The sequence below is a fragment of the Orycteropus afer genome, unplaced genomic scaffold (genome assembly GCF_000298275.1).
Source record: "Orycteropus afer afer isolate SDZICR_OR568_19922 unplaced genomic scaffold, OryAfe1.0 scaffold00315, whole genome shotgun sequence".
Classification (NCBI taxonomy): Eukaryota; Metazoa; Chordata; class Mammalia; order Tubulidentata; family Orycteropodidae; genus Orycteropus; species Orycteropus afer.
Window position 1 is genome coordinate 3582598 of NW_006921902.1, and position 4346 is coordinate 3586943.

General features: G+C 37.7%; 1 non-coding gene across 1 annotated transcript; it reads left to right on the forward strand.

The window, feature by feature from the left end:
- The first annotated feature begins 803 nt into the window (after window positions 1-803).
- On the forward strand, window positions 804-910 carry LOC122151142. Its single transcript, XR_006163996.1, has one exon. It is a non-coding gene; the product is annotated as a U6 spliceosomal RNA (small nuclear RNA).
- The last annotated feature ends 3436 nt before the right edge of the window (window positions 911-4346 follow it).

The following is a 4346-nucleotide window of genomic DNA, read 5'->3' on the forward strand; positions in this document are numbered from 1 at the left end:
AGTGCCAGAAGAAGAGCCCCTCATGTCGGAAGGCACTCAAAATTTGACTGGGGAAGAGCTGACTCCTCAGTGTAGAGGGAACCTTAATGATATGGACAGTAGTAAAACTTTCGGGACCTCCATTGGCTGACGTGGCATGACTCAAAATAAGTAGAAACAGGTGTAAACATCCATAAATAATTGGAACATAGAATGTACAAAGTATGAAGCTAGGAAAACTGGAGGCTGTCAAAAATGAAATGGAATGCATAAAGATTGATATCCTAGGCATTAGGATATTAGGAGCTGAAATGGACTGGTTTGGGCCATTTTGAATCAGACAACTCTATGATCTACTATGCTGGGAATGACAAATTAAAGAGTTATTGTGTGGCATTCATCATCACAAAGAGTGTTTCAAGATCTGTCAGTGATACGATAATATCCACACACCTCCAGGGAAGACCAATTAATACTATTATTATTCATATCTATGCATCGACCACTGAAGTCAAAGATGAGGATATTGAAGATTTCTACCAAATTTGGCAGTCTGAAATTGACCAAACTAATCAAGATGTATTGATTATCACTGGTGACTAGAATGCAAAAGTTGGAAACAAAGAAGAGTTACTAGTAATTGGAAAATATAGCTTTGGAGGTAAAAAATAATGCTGGAGATAGCATGATAGAATTTGGAAAGAACAATGACTTATCCATTGCAAAAACCTTTTTTTTCAATAATGTAAGTGACAACATGGACTTCACCAGAAGGAATACACAGGATTGAGATTGACTACATCTGTAGTAAGAGGCAATGGAGAGTGCTCGCTTCAGCAGCACATATACTAAAATTGGAACAATACAGAGTAGATTAGCATGGCCGCTGCGCAAGGATGACACACAAATTCGTGAAGCATTCCATATTTTTTGCAGGCCACTTCTACCCTCTGTTTTTCTCTGTATTCTAATGCACATTGGTGCTGCCATCATCTTTTTATTAAAGATAAGTCATATCACTACTAAATTAAACTATTTGACTCTAAAAATAATAAAAATAAAAAAAGAGGCAATAGAGAAGTTCAAGATCTTCAGCCAAAACAAGACCAGGAGCTGACTGTGGAACAGACAATCAACTGCTCATATGCCTGTTCAAGTTGAAGTTGAACACAATTAAAACAAGTCCATGAGAGACAAATATGACCTTGATAATATCCCTCCTGAATTTAGAGATCAGTTGAAGAATAGATTTGATGCATTGAACAACAATGACCAAAAACCAGAGGAACTGTGGGATAACCTCAAGGACATCATCCATAAAGAAAGCAAGAGGTCATTAAAAAGACAAGAAGGGAATAAAAGATGAAAATGGATGTCAGAGAGATGAAAATGGATGTCAGAGAGATGAAAATGGATGTCAGAGAGACTCTGATGGAAGAAATGACAAGTTAAAGAGTGGAACAGAAGATTTCAAAGAGCAACTTGAGAAGACAAAGCCAATTACTATAAGGAAGTGGGCAAAGACCTGGAGTTAGAAAACCCATAAGGAAGAACACACTCAGAATTTCTCAAGCTGGAAAAACTAAGGAAAAAAATTAAGCCTTGAGTTGCAATATTGAAAGATTTAATTGGTAAAATCTCAAATGATGCAGGAAACATCAAAGGAAGATGGAAGGAATACACAGTCACTGTACCTAAAATAATTGATTGATCTCCATCTATTTCAGGAGGTGGCATATGATCAAGAACCAATGGTATCGAAGGAAGAAGTCTAAGCTGCACTGAAGTAATTGATGAAGAACAAAGGTGCAGGAATTGATGGAATACCCATTGAGACATTTCAACAAAGAGATGCCTCACTGGAGGCACTCATTCAGCTATGCCAAGACATTTGGAAGACAGATACCTGACCAACTGACTGGAAGAGATCCATATTTTTACCCATTCCAAAGAAAGATTATCCCACAGAATATGGAAATTATCAAACAATATTATTAGTATAACTTGCAAATAAAATCTTCCTGAAGATAATTGAAAAACTCTTTCAGCAGTGTATTGACAGAGATCTTCCAGAAATGCAAGCTGGACTCAGAAGAGGATGTGAAACAAGGGATATCATTGCTGATGTCAGATGGATTTTGGCTGAAAATAAAGAATACCAGAAAGATGTTTACTTATGTTTTATTGACTATGCAAAAGCATTTGATTGTATGGATCATAACAAATTATGGATAACATTGAGATGAATGGGAATTCCAGAATACTTGATTATGCTCATCAGGAACCTGTACATAGACCGGGAGGGCTGTTGTCCGAACAGAACAAGGGGATGTTGCATGGTTTAAAATCAGGAAGGGAGTGCATCAGGGTTGTATTCTTTCACGTATATATTCAATCTGTATGTTGAAAAAATAATCTGAAAAGTTAGACTATATGAAGAATGTGGCATCATGATTGGAGGAATTCTCTTCACAAACTGTGATATACAGACAACACAACTTTGTTTGCTGAAAGTGAGGATCACTTGAAGCACTTACTGATGAAGATTAAAGATTTCAGTCTGCAGTATGGATTACATCTCAACATAAAGAAAATGAAAATCCTCATAACTGGACCAATAAGCAGCATCACAATAAATGGAGAAAAGACTGATGTGTTAAGAATTTCATGTGACTTGGTTCCACAATCAACATCAATGGAAACATCAGTCAAGACAGCAGACTGTGTACTTCATTGGAAAAATCTGTTGCAAAAGACCTCTTTCAAGAGATGAAGAGCAAAGATGTCTTCTTGAAGGCTAAGGTGCACCTAACCCAAGCCATGGTATTTTCAGTGGCCTCATAGGCACGTGAGAGCTGGACATTGAATAAGGAAGACTGAAGAAGAGTTGATCCCTTTGAGCTGTGGTGTTGGAGATGAATTCTGAGAGTACCATAGCCTGCTAAAAGGACTAACAAATCCATCCCTGAAGAAGTGCAGCTGGAATGCTCCTTGCAAGCAAGAATGGCCAGACTTTGTCTCACTTACTTTGGTCATATTATCAGAAAGAACCATTCCCTGGAGAAGGCTATCATGCTTGGTAAGTGGGAATGTCAACAAAGAAGGGGAAATCCCTCAACAAGATGAATTGACACAGCAACTGCAACAATGGACTCAGGTATCGCAAAGATTGTAAGGATGGCACAGGACTGGCCAGTGTTTTGTTTTGCTGTGCGCAGGGTTGCTAAGTCGGAGACAACTTGATGGCACCTAACAACAACAGACTGAAAGGAAAAGTGCTCAAGGGAACCCAGATGGAGGCTGGTGCTTAAAGACTGGCAGAGCACAAAGATTGGAAGCACAAAAGGCAGGAACAGTTACACTGAAAAGACAAACAAAATGAGATGTGATGTCAGAGATGAAGGAAGCAGTGTTAAATGCAGCAAACATGGCCAGTGCATTTGACAGTAATAAGTTACTCATGACCTTATCAGAGAAATTTAGGAGAGTTAGTTAAATCCCAAATTTCATGGGGTGAGGGAAAGTGCACAGAGCAATGATGTGGAAACAGAATGTTGTTGTTGATGACTGTTGTCGAGTCAATTTCAACTCATAGCAACCCTACATAGCACAAATAACTGCCTCACAGAGTTTTCTAGGCTGTAATCTTTCTGGGAAGTTCCATGTTGATGTACTACTCCAATTATTTTTGAATTACCTTAAGTAAAATATTATTTGTAGGTGATATTAATGATATTGTTTGATAACTTCCACATTCTGTTGGATCACTTTCTTCTGAACAGGCACAACCATAGAATTCTTCCATTTCTTTGGCCAATTGCTGTCTTCTAAATTTCTTGGCATAGATGAGTGATCAACCCTAGTGCTGCATCTGTTTGTTGAAATGTTTCCATTGGTATTCCATAAATTCATGGAGCTTTGTTTTTTGCCAATTCTTTCAGTGCAGTTTGGACTTCTTCCTTCAATACCATTGGTTCGTCATCATATGCTACCTCCTGAAATGGTTTAAAATCAACCAATTCTTTCTGGTACAATGATTCTGTGTATTCCTTCCATCTTCTTTTGATGGTTCCTGTGTTATACAATATTTTCCCCATAGAGTCTTTCAATATTGCAACCAGAAGTTTGAATTTTTCTTCAGTTATTTTGGCTTGAGAAATGTTGGGCATATTCTTCTGTTTTGGTTGCACATTTCATGATTATACTTTACTTTGTCTTCTAGAGCCACCCTCTGAAATCTTATGTGAAACTAATCATCATTCTGCCATTCATTTTATCTAGTCTGCATTCAAGAGCAAATAACAGTTTTCCTTCTGACATCCATTTTGATCTTTCCTTTCTTTCCTGGCTTTTTAATGACCTTTTAC